The 16,130-nt window shown below is 41.3% G+C and overlaps 1 protein-coding gene across 5 annotated transcripts in view; it reads left to right on the top strand.

Annotated features, from left to right (window-relative positions):
• Positions 1–16,130, top strand: part of METTL24 (methyltransferase like 24) — a 102,093-nt gene that overhangs the window by 11,344 nt on the left and 74,619 nt on the right. The window contains exon 1 of one of the 5 annotated variants that reach the window (XM_034668984.1): positions 11–138. The exons of 2 other annotated variants lie outside the window; for them this stretch is intronic. The gene's annotated coding sequence lies outside the window, so the exon portion shown is untranslated. Of the gene's footprint in view, positions 1–10; positions 139–213; positions 313–16,130 lie in introns of those variants that run through there. 2 more of the 5 variants (XM_034668981.1, XM_034668982.1) reach the window with 2 other exon arrangements.

The raw sequence follows: 16,130 nt of genomic DNA, 5'->3' as shown, positions 1-16,130 counted from the left end.
CCGCGCCCGGCGCCCCGCGGCGCCAGCAGGAGGCAGGTGACCTACGTGCGCAGCGGGCGCCGAGCGCCTCCGGAGGGCGGCGGGAGCGGGACGCCGGAGCCGGGCTGCTGCGCCCCGCGCGGGCGTCCCCGCCGGAAGGTCAGTGGCAAACAGTGCAGTCTGGGCCGGACACCCGAATCCCCCTCCCCGACGCGCTCAGAGCCCTCGGCTCGGCCCCGCAGGCCGCCCCACTGGGACCTTCAGAGAAGTCTTCGATTTCTCGCACCTCAGCCCTCTCTGGCGGCTCCAGTGGTGGCACCCGTCAATGCCCAGGTATAATGACGCGGGACGGAGTCGAGTCCCCTCAGTATTCCACCAATATCTGCTGAGCGTCCATTGCGTGCCAGGCCCCCTCGCTAGGCGCGCAGCCGGCCGTGAAGGACCAAGCCCTGCTCTCAAGGAGCTTACCTTTCAATGAGGAGAGGGTATGAGTGATGGGCAGGGAAAGGAAAAGAAAGGTGTTGGGGGTTTGTTTATATTCTGTGCTTCCGCCCGGTTTTCTCCTTGAGGCCCGGACAAAGCGGGCTGGGTAGCCACTGTGAGCGGCTTTTCCACTCTACCTTCATCGCGGTAGTGGAGATCCACTGTGACGGAGAGCCACCTTCCAGCCTTATTTCCCTTGAGTTCCACCGCAGACGTGGGCAGGATGGCTGGCGCAGGGTGAGAAGCGAGCCCCAGCACTTCTTGATGGGAGGTGAACGGGAACGTCGAGGACTGAAGTAATAACCGAGGTTTGTCTTACAGCACTCGACGTGTGGCTCTTCCTACCGCATTAACTTCTCGGCTCACACCTCAACGAGTGGTTCAAGTTGAACCTCTGGCTGATTGTTAAGCCTCTGGCCTCCTGCCCTCCTTTTGGGGCTCAGTAATTTACTAGGTACTTGGAGATGAAAAGATTAAGAACCGCAGTTATGAGCTGGCCTGGGCCTCATAACCCATTAACCCTAACTGCATCCCCTAGGGCAACCTCTATCTGTTACTGGGCTCATCCTTTTTTTTCTTTTAAACATCTCCTGTCCCCCACCACCCACCTCTTGCGGAGAGGGAAAACTCTTCCTTTGACTCTGCTTTCTTGAGCTTCCCAGTCTAACCTACTTTTTGGTATCACACCCCACCATTATTTCTTCCCCTGCTTTCCTTTCCCCCAAGCCTTGCTTCTGACGCACCATGCTGCTGTACCCGCCTGTTCATCAGCGTTATCTTCCTGGATAAACTCAAATACTTTTTTTCTATCTCTGAAACCTCACTTCCCAAGTAGTCTTAATTTGCTCTTCCACTCCCTTCTTCATGCCCCTAATCCACTTTCTGTGGCACCATGTTATGCCTCCAGCACACCTTTGCCAAGGGCTTCCCAGGTCCTGATGCTGCATCGGGTGCTGGGGGCACAAAATGGGTCCAAAGTCCAGTGAGGGAGGCAGTCAGCTTAGGCCTCCAGTAATGTGACCAATGCCGTACTTAAGGTCTTGAACTCTGGCTGAGGAGTCAAAAAAGGCTAACCATGAGGGGACGTTTGACCTAGGACTTGATATTTCTTAAAAGTTCAAGTTCTTTTGTTTCTCTCCCTGTCCTCAGATGTCCCTTCAACCCTACCCTATAGTTTTGCTCTCATATCTGCCCTCAGCCTCTGTTGTTTCTGTTGTCACCTGTCCAAGAATCACTCTTAAATCTTGGTCTCCACTTCAGACAACACTATCTGGAGCCTGTCCTACAAATGGAAAGGGTTGGAATGCACAATCTCAGAGGGTCACTCGAGGGGAAGTTCGTGTCCATCCCCCTCAGGATTCTGCTACAGTGATTCAGGGTAGGGGTGGTGGTGGCTTACACAGGGTGGTAGAGGGGGAGCTGTGAGGAGTGCCCTGAGTCTGGATGTATTTTGAAGATGAAGGAGGGAGGAGAAGTTATTGTTACTGTTCAGCTTTTGGGTTTTTTTGGGGGGGAGGACTGGACAGAAATGAGGAGGTTGGTTTTAAACATGTTGATTTTGAGATATCCTGTAGACATCCAGGGGAAATGTCAAATGAGCAGTTGGACATAGGAGTCTGGAGTTGGAGGAAACATCGAGGCTGATGATAGAGGTGTGGGAGTCATCAGTGTGCAAGTGGGACTAAAGCCGTGAGACTCCAGGAGATCAACGAGGGAGTGAGGGTGGCTAACAGAAAAGAGCCACCCGGGTCTGAGGCCTGGGGCTCTGTTAATATTAAAATTTAATTAGAAAAAAGGAAATATATGCCTAGAGTCTGGTATGTTATAAGCAGTCAATAATCATCATAGAACAGTACTTCGAAAACTAATGATGTACTGTATGGTGACTAACATATCATAATAAAAAAATAAGCAGTCAATAATCGTAGCTTTAGGGGCGCCTGGGTGGCGCAGCGGTTGAACGTCTGCCTTAGGCTCAGGGCGTGATCCCCACGTTGTGGGATCGAGCCCCACATCAGGCTCTTCTGCAATGAGCCTGCTTCTTCCTCTCCCGCTCCCCCTGCTTGTGTTCCCTCTCTCGCTGGCTGTCTCTATCTCTGTCAAATAAATAAATAAAATCTTAAAAAAAAAATAATCGTAGCTTTAATGTTCACTCATCGGTCCTGAGTCTTTAGCCTCAGCTGTTCGCCAAGTGTTATTTGTTGTAACCTGTCTCCATTCTTTTGGCTTATGCTGATTCTCTTACTTGCAGGGGGTTGGGGTGGTATCCTTCTTTCCCATGATTCATGCCCTTTCCGTCCTTGAATGTTCAGGTCAGGGGTCTTCGCCTGGAAACCTTCCCATATCAGTCCTACTTCCTTCTGTGCTGATCTTTCCCCAGTTGGGAATGAGAACAGAAATGCATTCTGATTTGCGAGTTGCTTTGTACATGTTATGCTACGACCTGGTAATCCATCTCAGATTGAATGTTTTGTTCCCACAGTTGTGCTTGATGGAAAGGGTTGTATTTCCCAGAGTGACCCCTAGGAAATGCTTGCCCTGAGAAACCATAATGTAAAAAAATATAAGAATCTTACTATTTGAGCCTATTATGTGTAATTCAAAATGTCTTTGGTTCAAAGTGTGTAAGAAAGAACTGAGTTTATTGCTATTTTTAAAATATTGTTTAATTTTTTAGCCTCCTAAGGAAGAATTGTCCCTGGATTTCCTTTCCCCCAGCTATCTCTTTATTTATTTACTTTTTTTCAAGATATACATTCTAACTTCCTTACATTCCTAGATAGTGGGAATCTTGAATTTGTTTCATTTTCCCATTTTTTTTTTTTCAGTTGAATTATAATGTTCCTCAAAACTGAAAAGACCAGTTATCTAATCTGTTCTCCCACTTCTGGAAACAGAGTTTGAGATCTGTTATCTCCCTGGGGGCAAATCTTGTTCCTTTTTTAGCCTCCTATCAAGATGTGAAATGTAAGCTCAATGCCCTGTTAAATAATTGATATAATGAAAGTTTGAAAGTTATGTGTTAAAAACCTTGGATCTCATTTTATTTAAATTTTGTTTGTTGAGAATTATGGTAAACAATGTGATTCAGGTTCTTGGTTACTTTGTGGAAGGCACCTACCAGATTGGAGAAGGAGAAAAAGTTCCATTCTATTTTGAGGGTGGCTTTTGGGGTGGATGAAAACCTGCATGAAATAATTGGGTTGCTGAGGGTTTCTTGTCAACGTGCTTCCTTTGCAGGTGTTAGAGGCACAAAAATTCAGCAATTATATTGCCACTTTAATCACAGCTTATGCTTCTCTTAAAGAATATAATCTGTTATAAAAAAGAGAAGTGAAGTGTAGTCCTCATATAATTCTTTCCCTCTTTCCTCTTCCCCCTCTTTCACCCAGCCGTGCAAGAACTAGCTCTAAATATTACATCTTCTTTCACATCAGAGGTGGTAACCTTAGAGCATTGTGAAATGGGGGCAAATAGTATATGACAGATAAATATTGCCTTTTTGGATTAAGACTACCCTGGAACCCAGGCATTTTTGTACACACAGAAACCTTCCATCAGAGCTCTTTGGCTCCAAAACCTGCATACTACACATGCATAAACATTTCCCTGTAATTCCTTTTCTTTTCCTCCTCTCTGTTTCTCTCTGGTTTTCCTGTCTTAGACATACACTGTAATTACATGGGCGAAGTTCTTTGTGGGGGGCATTTGTTGAGGACTAAGATAAGGTCTCCATGACTTATGCTTCCTTTTTTTAAAGATTTTATTTGTTTGTTTGTTTGTTTATTTATTTAGAGGGGGAGGGGCAGCACAAGGGGGAGAGAGAGAATCTCAAGCAGACTCCCTGCTAAGAGCACAGCCCAAGGTGGGGCTCGATCTCACAACACTGAGATCATGATCTGAGCTGAAATCAAGAGTTGGACACCTAACCAACTGAGCCACCCAGGCGCCCCGATTTATGCTTCTTTATGCAGCCTTGGGTATATGTTTCCCTTACCGATTAGCAAACCATATAACAGACAGCAGCACAACTGTGGTTCCTTTGCACAGGAGAAGCACTCAACACAGGAGCCAAGCTTTCCAAAGAGATTTCATGTCTCTTATCGGAGGTATTTTACTTGACATTTAGTATGTTGGATAGAAAAGCGACTTCTGAGTCACAGAGCCACAGAACCCAGCAATGTGCTGGTTTGGTTTGTTAGTTACAGATCCTTTGGAACAATGTGTCAGGAAAAAAAAAAAGCTGTTTCCTCTTCTACAAAACCATATGGGAAAATTTGGTCTTTCTTCCTCACTTCTCATCATCTTAGTTTTCTAATTCTGTGATTTTCATCAAGGGGGAAGAGGAGGATGCCTAGTATACCCCCTTGATATAGCCAGCTGCCTTCAAAGTCCTTATTTCCTTTTTTTTTTTTTTTNAAGATTTTATTTATTTATTTGACAGAGATAGAGACAGCCAGCGAGAGAGGGAACACAAGCAGGGGGAGTGGGAGAGGAAGAAGCAGGCTCACAGCAGAGGAGCCTGACGTGGCTCGATCCCATAACGCCGGATCACGCCCTGAGCCGAAGGCAGACGCTTAACTGCTGTGCCACCCAGGCGCCCCCAAAGTCCTTATTCTTTACAAAATACTTGCAGGTAGGTTTGAATGGCTTGTAAAATATGGCCAGCGGTAGTTTCCAGCTACTTGGAGTTTTGCTGTGTACCTACATTTCTGTCCTTCAGGGAACAGCATTAATCAATCCTCTCACACTGTCCTCAGGAGGCAAAGCATTTTCATTTTAAACAAAGTCGTTGAGGGTAATTGAATGAGCTCCAGCAATATGTGGGTGTGAAATAGCAGTTGCTTGGTTTCAGAAAGAAAAGCAGGTTTTGATTAAAACTCTGATGTGCCTGAGATGGGGAATAGGCCTCTGCACTCCTTCCAAACCCTGCAGTTCCTCAGAGAGCGTTCTGTGGGTAAAGGAAATGCTAATGGAGGCTCCATTGTTTTTCCACAATTGACGGTGGAGATTTTAGGGTTTTGGGTGCAATTCAAGCAGTCCATTTTCCAAGGAAAAGAAAACCCTATCAGTTTTCTCAAATTGGATTTCCCTTTCAGTCTGTGAAGAGAATCAGAGCTGTGTAGTTAGACTGGGGACTGTCAAGGGCGGTTGGCATTTGGGTTTTCCCATCTGTGCTGTGATACCTTTGGAGTCCTTGTGCTCCTAAGAAGTTTGGTTCTTTATTCTGTGATTCATAGAAAGTAACAGGAGCCTGCTTCATTTACCATGAGACACACACGAGAGCAGAATCTACCAACATGGATAAACTTCTTTTAAAAGCAGCCCTTGAGTTCTCTGGAGACCTCCCATGGGTCCCCTTAATGGCCTGTGGAGCTTTCTGCTAAGGGAAGGTGGGAAAATTTGCTTTGCCGGAAGCATTTTTATCCTGTTCAAATGACTGAAGCAAAATTGAGTTGTAGGAGTCTCACAGAGTAGGACCATATGTGACTTCAACTAATAGCAAGCTGGGTTGTTAGTGGATGGCTCAGAGATAAATTTGGCCCACGAAGAATTTTGTTTTGAACCCTATAGTGTTTTAAGTCTTTGAACGTAAATGTCATTAGATAGCACCCAGTGGAATCCAGCTCAGTGTTCTCTCCATTTACTTTACCTGTCTGATCTATGAAGGTATTTGAAGTTGCAACTCCTTAGCCAGATGTCAAAATTAACAATTGTTTTTTCTTAAAAAGTGACAAGTGAGGTCAATGCTGCTAAGCTTGATGGTCACAGGGCACATGGAAACTAGATGCACAGAAGCCAAAGGTCCTTTTTAGTCATTCCTAGGAGAGAAAGATGAGTTGCCTAAGGCTGGAGTTGGTTAATGGGGAGAGTAAAATTGCAGGAGAGTATACTTACTTAATGTAATGTTCTTTTGCTTGTAAACAAGAAAGAATGGACTGTAACCTAGCTCAAGCAAAAAAAGCCAAAACAAAAAAAAAGTTTGAGAAATTTATTGAGAAAACTTGAGAATTTCTCACCGAATTGGAGGAAGAGTTAAGAGTGATCACTTAACCCTGAGCAGGATTGCTCAGGAAATCCCAGCTCTCATTGACCTTCTCCCTAGAGTGCTACCATAGTAAGACTCGCCTCCCTTAACTCCAGCTTCATGTCTTTAGATACTCACCTTGGATCAGCCAGCTCTAGCCACAAGCCATACACAGAGCCCAGGAGGCCCCTTCCTGTGCCAGAAGCCATTCTTAGAGAAAGGGGAAACCACCCCTAAGTTACCCGAAGAAGTCAAGTCCTTGGCATTCCTTAACTATTTAGTATAATTATTGTACAGTTTTGCCGTTAGGGTTTTGTTTTTCTCATATTTTATTCTATTATTTTAACTAGTCTGGTTCAGGGATCTTGAAACTGAGCACCTAGAAGCAGAGGGTAGGTTTTTGATTTGTTTGTTTTGTTTTGTTTGTTTGTTTTTTAATAAGCCTAGCATCTGTGCCTCTGTGTGTGTATTTCTTTATTGGTTAGTTATTCATTTATTGGTTAGCTCTATCTCTCTAGATATATTCTAATAGATAACCTTATTTCCATGTAGCATTTGGCAATAAGTTGGCACCTTCTGCATATTTCTCATTTTTTAAATTCAGTTGGATACATGCACACAAGATTTTTGTAAGTGCAATATTTTCCTTTTTATTTGTATAAGTAAAGAGTTATTTGTGAGGACTTTTAGTAGAGAAAGTAAATGTAATCAGTATGCAGCCCATTATCCCAATAAGGGTTCTCAAACCAAAGTCAGTCTTATGTTCTTTGTTTGATATTTTCCTGTCAATGAAAAATTACTTTGCAAAAAAAAAAAATCTGAAAAATTGTTCAGAGCACCTGGATATTTACAGCTCTGTTTGCAAGCTGGCTAGCTTGAGATTCTTTAACATATGATTACTTCTGTATTAGGAGTCTCTTGGTTGCAAGTGACAGAAGTCCACTGAAACTGGTAAAAACAGGGATTCGTTAGAATAGTTGGGTAGATCTGAGGAAGCTCTGAAGATCTGCTGAAACCAGAAAGGCTTAGGGAACTTGATTATGGACTGATAGGAACATTGAAGACCTTAGTTTTCCTATGACTCATGACTCCCATAGGTAGTGGGTATTTATCATTCTTTTTGACCACACCTTTGAATTTCCTTCCTTTGTGTAAGGAATTCTCCCCCTTTCTAAGAAAAAAAAAAGCCAAAAAATAATTTTTCCCTCTTTCTTGCAACTTGAGTGCATGCATAATATACTTGCATGAGAATTTGGTTGGTACCTTAGAGATTCAAAGAAGCGAGTGGCATGAGGACCACAGAGAGGCATGGTGGCCGAGGTTCTAGTGGAGGTATCTGGTGCCCAGGGTGGTGAAATGAGTCAAGGTGTCTGTGCCCCTCAGTGGGCCGGTGTAGTCTACACTGGCACGTAGGGTGGTATTCCTGCCCTTGAGATTCTGTAAGCTAATAAATCTTTAATCAATTCCTTTTCTACTTAACTAGCCAGAGTGGTTTCTATTGTTTACAACTAAGAACCTTGACAGATCAATAAATTAGAACTGGCAGTTTGGAAGGTTACAACTGTAATTTTCTCTCTTCAATTTTGCTTGGTCTATTTAATTCAGATTCTAGAACATGATGATTGGGGTCCTAGTGAACTATGGGCCGAGGGATCTTTCCCTGACAAGATAATAACATTCGGCTCCAGATACTAAATTACACAGATCTGCTAACTTATCACGAGAGACATCAAGCCCTTTTTCACAGCACCATTTGTCCGGGTATCGGGCAGGAGGGGCCAGTCTATGCTGTGATCACAAACAACCCTCAAATCTCAGGGCTAATACTAACACAGGCGTGTTTCTTGCTCATGCTGTGTATCCATTACCGCTAGGCTGGGTTGGGGTGACGCCCAGTGCTGTCGTCGTCCCTCTCTCTGGACCCCAGGCCGGCAGCACAGTCCCCATCTGGAAACTTGCCGGTCACCTTGGCGGAGGGGTGAGTGTTCTGGAGGGTTTTGCACGGCATTATTAAATGTCCTGGCTAGAAGCCACCCCGAGCACTCCTGCTCACAACCCAGGGCCCAGACACCCAGTTTGGGAGGACACAGGCCTGCCATGTGCTCAGAAGTCAGAGAGCTGGAAATGCTGGGTGAGCAGCACTTCCGGCCTCTGCAGTAGGGCAGCCCTTCAATCATCCGTATCTAAATGGGCATCGTCTAGGTCATGCTCTGAACGCCTCCCTGAATATGCACATTTGACGGTGTTGAATAAAGCCCGGGAAGCTCTTTTCAGGGGGCCTGGATCTAAAATGAAGCAGACATCTGAATTTAGCAGAACAGGTAAATAAAGCAAGACTCGATTTATATTTTATAAACAGTGCTGTGGCGGGTCCTGGAGTTTGTTAAATATAATGATTCTCATTGACGTTGTTTATGTCAGGCTCCTCGCACAGAGTAGTGACCGATCATCGTCGGCAGGTCTTTTATTTTCTGGGGGGAATAAAAGCAAATGTTGAATAAATAAAGCCATGCATCTAAATGAGCTGAAGGCCTCTGGGGAGATGACTCAAAGTCCATCTTTAAACCCATCTTCATGGAGATCACTTAACTTTTAGTTGGAGCAAGTTGAAAGACTTGTTCTCAGGAACTGGCCCCAAATCAGAGGCGATATTCATGTTGTGTAGTGTTTGCTGTTGTGCACAATATGACAGCAAGTGTTTTTAGTTTGTTTTTCATCTACTTTCAGTAGAGCACAACAGATCACCTCAAAATCCTAATTTTTTTTTTTAAGATTTTTTATTTATTCATTTGACAGAGAGAGAGACAGCCAGCGAGAGAGGGAACACAAGCAGGGGGGAGTGGGAGAGGAAGAAGCAGGCTCCCAGCGGAGGAGCCTGATGTGGGGCTCGATCCCATAATGCCGGGATCACGCCCTGAGCTGAAGGCAGACCCTTAACGACTGAGCCACCCCGGCGCCCCCAAAATCCTAATTAACACAACGCTCATTGAGCACAGTGATGAGATCACACGTGGAAGGAGGCCTCACTGTTCAGCAAGTTTGGGGGTGGACTATGGGGAAGCCAGTGAAGGTAACACATGAGATCCTTGGAGATCTGTTTATATGGATTTGCACATGTCATGAAAATACTTTGTTATGATGCAGCCTCACCTGTGACATGGGCTCATCTTTTTATACTTGACGTTGGAAATTTAAATTCTGCTCTGCTACTCACTGGATATGGCATCCCTGGTCAGAACGTTAGTTTCGTCTTTTGTGAAAAGTAGTGGTGTTTAACCCACAGGGTAGTTGTGAAAACACCTAGCCTGTGGGAATAGTTCAGTCAATGAAGACGGTCTCTGCTCAAGCTTGTGTTGCTGGCTGGGAAGCAGGCCCCTGGGCATCAGAAAGCTATAGGCATGTATGTCTGTGGGGTATAAAGCCCAATATTCCTTGGGATATTTAATATTTCTTTTACTCTTGAAATTGCAAATTTAATTTTATTTTTTTAAGTTTTTATTTTAATTCCAGTATCGTTAACATACAGTATTATATTAGTTTTAGGTGTGCAATATAGTGATTCAATAATTCCGTATATTACTCATATTACTCAGTGCTCATCATGATAAGTGTTCTTTTTTTTTTTTAAGCTTTTATTTATTTATTTGACAGAGACAGAGACAGCCAGCAAGAGAGGGAACACAAGCAGGGGGAGTGGGAGAGGAAGAAGCAGGCTCCCAGTGGAGGAGCCTGATATGGGGCTCGATCCCAGAACGCCAGGATCATGCCCTGAGCTGAAGGCAGACCCTTAACGACTGAGCCACCCAGGCGCCTCCATGATAAGTGTTCTGAATCCCCATCACCTATTTCATCTATCCTCTCCTGCTTCCTCCCCTCTGGTAACCATCAGTTTGTTCTCTATAGTTAAGAGTCTGTTTCTTGGTTTGTCTTTCTCTCTCTCTTTTTTTTCTCTGCTCCTTTCTTTTGTTTCTTAAATTCCACATACGAGTGAACTAATATGGTATTTGTCTTTCTCTGACTGACGTATTTCACTTAGCATAACACACTGTAGCTTTGTCCATGTTGTGGCAAATGGCAAGATTTCATTCTTTTTTATGGCTGAGTGATATTCCATTGCATATATACCACAACTTCTTTATCCAGTCACCTATTGACGGACACTGGGGCTGCTTCCATAATTTGGCCATTGTACATAATGCTACAATAAACATAGGGGGGCATGTATCCCTTTGAATTAGTGTTTTTTTGTGTTTTTTGGGCAAATACACAGTATTGTGATTGCTGAATCATATGGTAGTTCTATTTTTAACTTTTTGAGGACACTCCATACTTTTTTCCACAGTGGCTGCACCAGTTTGCATTCCCACCAACAGTGCATGAGGGTTCCCTTTCCTCCACATTCTCACCAACACTTGTTGTTTCTTGTGTTGTTGATTTTAGCCATTCTGACAGGTGTGAGGTGATATCTCATTGTGGTTTTGATTTGCTTTTCCCTGATGGTGAGTGACATTGAGCATCTTTTTTGTGTGTCTGCTGGCCATCTGTGTGTCTTCTTTGGAGAAATGTCTGTTCATGTCTTCTACCCATTTTTTAATTGGATTATTTGTTTTTTGGGTGTTGAATTGTATCAGTACTTTTTTTTTTTTCAAGATTTTATTCATCTGAATGAAAGAGAGCATAAGCAGAGGGGCAGAAGGAGAAGGAGAAGCAGACTCACTGCTGAGCAGGGAGCCCGATGTGAGACTCGACCACAGAACCCTGAGATCATGACCTGAGCTGAAGGCAGATACCCAACTGACTGAGCCACCTAGGTGCCCCATATCATTTCTTTATATATTTTGGATACTAACCCTTTATTGGATATGTCATTTGCAAATATTTTCTCTCATTCAGTAGGTTGTCTTTTTGGTTTGTTGATTGTTTCCTTTGCTGTACAGAAGCTTTTTATTTTGAGGTAGTCCTAATAGTTTATTTTTGCTTTTGTTTCCCTTGCCCCTGGAGACATATCTAGAAAAATGTTGCTATGGCAATGTCAGAGAAATTGCTGCCTGTGCTCTCTTCTAGGATTTTTATGGTTTCAGGCCTCACATTTAGGTCCTTGATCCATTTTGAATTTGTTTTTGTGTTGGTGTAAGAAAGTGGTCCAGTTTTATTCTTTTGCATGTAGCTGTTCAGTTTTCCCAACATCATTTGTTGATGAGATTGTCTTTTTCCCATTGCATATTCTTTCCTGCTTTGTCAAAGATTAATTGACCATATAGTTGTGGGTTTATTTCTGGGTTTTCTATTCTGTTTTGTTGATCTATATGGTTTGTGTGTGTGTGTGCTAGTACCATACTGTATTTTGATTACTACAGCTTTGTAATATAACTTGAAGTCTAGAATTGTGATACTTTTTAAAATTTTTTTATTTTTATTTTTTATTTATTTATTTTTATTTTATTTTTTATTTTTATTAATTTTTTAATTTTGTTTTTCTTTTTCAAGGTTGCTATGGCTATTGGGGATCTTTTGTGGTTCCATACAAATTTTAGGATTGCTTGTTCTAGTTCTGTAAGAAATGCTGTTGGTATTTTGATAGAGATTAATTAAATGTGTAGATTACTTTAGGTAGTATAGACATTTTAACAATATTTGTTCTTCCAACTCATGGGCATGGAATGTCTTTCCATTTCTTTGTGTCACCTTTAATTTCTGTCTTTTTTTTTTTTTTTTTTAGATTTTATTTTTTATTTGAGAGTGAGAGACACAGCTAGAGAGAACATGAGCTGGGGTGACGCAGATGGAGAGGGAGAGGCAGACTCCCCACTGATCAGGGAGCCTGATGCAGGGCTCTATCTCAGGACCCTGGGATCATGACCTGAGCGGAAGGCTGACACTTAACCAACTGAGCCACCGAGGCACCCCTCATCTTTAATTTCTTTCATCAGTGTTTTATAGTTTTCAGAGTATAGGTCTTTCCTATCTTTGGTTAGGTTTATTCCTAGGTATCTTATTATTTTTGGTGCAAATATAAATGGGATTGTTTTCTTAGTTTCTTTTTCTGCTGCTTCATTATTAGTGTAGAGACATGCAACAGATTTCTGCACATTGATTTTGTATCCTGTGACTTTACTGAATTCATTTGTTAGTTCAAGTAGATTTTTGGTAGAGTCTTGGATTTTCTATATATAGTATCATGTCTGCAGCAAATAGTGAAAGTTTTAATACTTCCTTACTAATTTTGATGCCTTTTATTTCTTTGTGTTATCTGATTGCTGTGGCAAGGACTTCCAGTTCTATGTTGAGTAAAAGTGAGAATGGACATCCTTGTCTTGTTCCTGAATTTAGAGGGAATGTTCTCAGTTTTTCCCCATTGAGTATGATATTTGCTGTGGATTTTTCATATAAGGCCTTTATTATATTGAGATATGTTCCCTGTAATCCTACTTTGTTGAGGGTTTTTATCACAAATGGGTATTGTACTGTGTCAAATGCTTTCTGCATCTATAGAAATGATAATTTTTTGAATTCAATCTCTTATTGTTGCAATGTATCACATTGACTGATTTGCAAACATTAAACCACATTTGCATCCCAGAAATAAATCCCACTTGATGGCAGTGAATGCTTTTTTTAAATGTATTGTTGGATTTGGTTTGCTAGTATTTTGTTGAGGGTTTGTGCAGGTGTGTTCATTGGAGATATTGGCCTGTCGTTCTCTTTTTTTGTGGTGTCTGTATCTGTTTTTGGTATCAGGGTACTACTGGCCTCATAGAATGGATTTGGAAATTTTCCTTTCTTTTATATTTTTTGGAATTATTTGGGAAGAATAGGTATTAACTCTACTTTACATGTTTGGTAGAATTCACCTGTGAAGTCATTGTTTGTTGGGAGTTTTTGATTACTGATTCAATTCCATTGCTGGTAATTGGTCTGTTCAAATTTTCTATTTCTTTCTGGTTCAGTTTTTGTTGATCTTTTCAAAGAACCAGCTCCTGGTTTCATTGATCTGTTCTACTGGTTTTTGTTTGTTTGTTTGTTTTTAGATTCTATACCATTTATTTCTGCTCTAATCTTTATTATTTCCTTCCTTCTGCTGGTTTTGGGTTTTGTTTATTCTTCTTTTTCTAGCTCCTTTAAAGATGTAAGGTTAGGCTGATTATTTGAGATTTTCCGCTGGTTGAAAGTGAGGGGATGGAGAAACATTTATCATGCAAATAGATGTCAAAAGAAAGCAGGGTAGCAATACTTATGTTGGACAAAATAGACTTCGAAACAAAGATTAACAAGAGACAAGGATACTATATAATAATAAAGGGGATAATCCAACAAGAAGATATAACAATTGTAAATATTTATGTACCCAACATGGGAGCACCCAAATACATAAAACAACAGTTAATAAAAAACAAAGGAACTAATCAACAGTAATACAATAATAGTAGGGGACTTTAGCACCTCACTTACATCAATGGACAGATGATCTGAACAGAAAATCAACAAAGAAACTGGCTTTGAACGACACACTGAACCAGATGGATTTAAGGCATATATTCAGAACATTCCATCCTAAAACAGCAGAATACACATTATTTTCAGGTGTACATGGAACATTCTCCAGAATAGATCATACATTAGGCCACAAAACAAGTCTCAACAAATTCAAAAAGATTGAAGTCACACCATGCATATTTTCGATCACAACACTATGAAACTGGAAATCAACCGTAAGAAAAAATCTGGCAAGACCACAAATACATGGAGGTTAAACAACATACCACTAAACAACAAATGGGTCAACCAAGAATCAAAGAAGAAATAAAAAATTACATGGAAACAAATGAAAATGAAAACACAATGGTCCAAAATCTCTGGGATGCAGCAAAAGCAGTTCTAAGAGGGAAGTTTATAGCAATATTCTTGAAATTTAAGCATATATCATATACTCAGCCATATATATATAGCTAGAATACGTATTTTTTTAAGATCTTAAAAAAAGCTTGCAGTGACAGATAAATTTTTGTTGGAATTTTTATTATAAATGTATTCCCTGTATAGCTCATTCATTATGAAATTGTTAAGGCTTACCTGTTCACATTAGTTTGTGATTTTTCCCCCTCAAAACTCATCACAAATATCTTTTACAACATGCTGTTAAATAATTTAGGTCTGTGTAAATGTGACTGTATAAATGTCTTCCAGCTTTTGAAATGTAATTTTCACTCAAAAGGATGTTTACAAATCTTCTCTTAATTGTGCCTCTTACTGTGACTGTTATTTCTTTAGTTCAGAGGAGGCCAGTGGAGTAATCATAGGTTAAAGAGTTAATTACTAAATGATTTTTCTGGTACTGTCCTCTGCATTTTAGTCAATTAAGTGCATACTGTTATGCTTGGTACTTTATATGCATTTAAAAGATAAACTCAATTTAACCAACACAGTAAGCAAAATCTAAATATTGACCTTGGTAGTATGGGGAATATAAGGCCTTCAAGGAGCTTACAATTTAAGAGTGGGTGGGAGGGGCCCCTGTGTTAGGAGAGTGGCATATATTCTTTCATTTAATTCTCACAACAAACCGATGAGGTGGGAATTGTCCTTATTTTGCAGAGGAGGAAGTCAAGGTTCAGAGACACTTAGGAATTTGCATAGGACATAGCTATAAAGGATGAAATGAAGGTTTAAACTCGAAACCCATGATTTTTTCTATTTGCCCACTGAGATAGGTAGCTAACCACTACTCTCCCATAAGGTAGATTATTTACCAGATAAAAATTAAAATCTTCTTATAAAGAAACCAAAAAAAAATACCCTTAAGTAAAGAGACAAGTCATAGGCTGGGAGAGGATATTGAATGCATATCACCAATAAAGGATTCATATCCAAAATTTTAAAACACCACCACCAAAAAGCAAAGACAACCCCCCACCACACACACAGTTAAAAAAAAAAAAAAAGACAACTGGACAGAAAAACAAGCAGGGAATCAACCGGAAATTAACTGAAAAGGAAACCTGAGAGACCATATATGTATGTATGGGAGAGAGAGAGCAGCGTGAGTGTGCGGAAGGATGACCAGTCCTACCAACAAACAGGGAAGCAGATTGAAACACAGTGAGATTCTATTTCACCTCCAGCATATTGGAAAAAATGCAAAACATCTGATAAAATAAGGATTGATGAGAATGTTGAGCAAAAAGAACTCCTTACTAAATGGCTTTCTCCCCAGCAGTTCCTCACTCACAGTTTCTTTTGTAAGGTCTTCTCTTACTTTCCCCATGGCGCTCCACTCACTGACAATTTTTTCTTTTTTTTCTTCTTTTTTTTTAAGATTTTTAAAATTTTTATGTGAACTCTACACCTAACGTGGGGCTCAAACTCACAAATCCTGAGGTCAAGAGTCACAGTCTCTACCGACTGAGCCAGCCAGGTGCCCCTCTTTCTTTTATTCCTATTTGCAGTCTCATTCCCTGTGAAGGTGGGGCACTCCTCTGTCTGGCTCACTACTGTGTCCGCTATGACTCTGATAGTACCAGCACATAGTAGGTGCTCAGTAAATACCAGTTGAAAGAATGGTTATTTTAATCATTGCAGTGCTAGACCTAGTGTGTTTGAAGAACATCGGAATCTTTCAAGAGCTACTCCGGAGTCTCTTTCA

Source organism: Ailuropoda melanoleuca, chromosome 10 (assembly GCF_002007445.2).
Source record: "Ailuropoda melanoleuca isolate Jingjing chromosome 10, ASM200744v2, whole genome shotgun sequence".
Classification (NCBI taxonomy): domain Eukaryota; kingdom Metazoa; phylum Chordata; class Mammalia; order Carnivora; family Ursidae; genus Ailuropoda; species Ailuropoda melanoleuca.
Note: the sequence above shows the minus strand (reverse complement) of the source record. Positions and strands in the feature narration are given on the sequence as shown.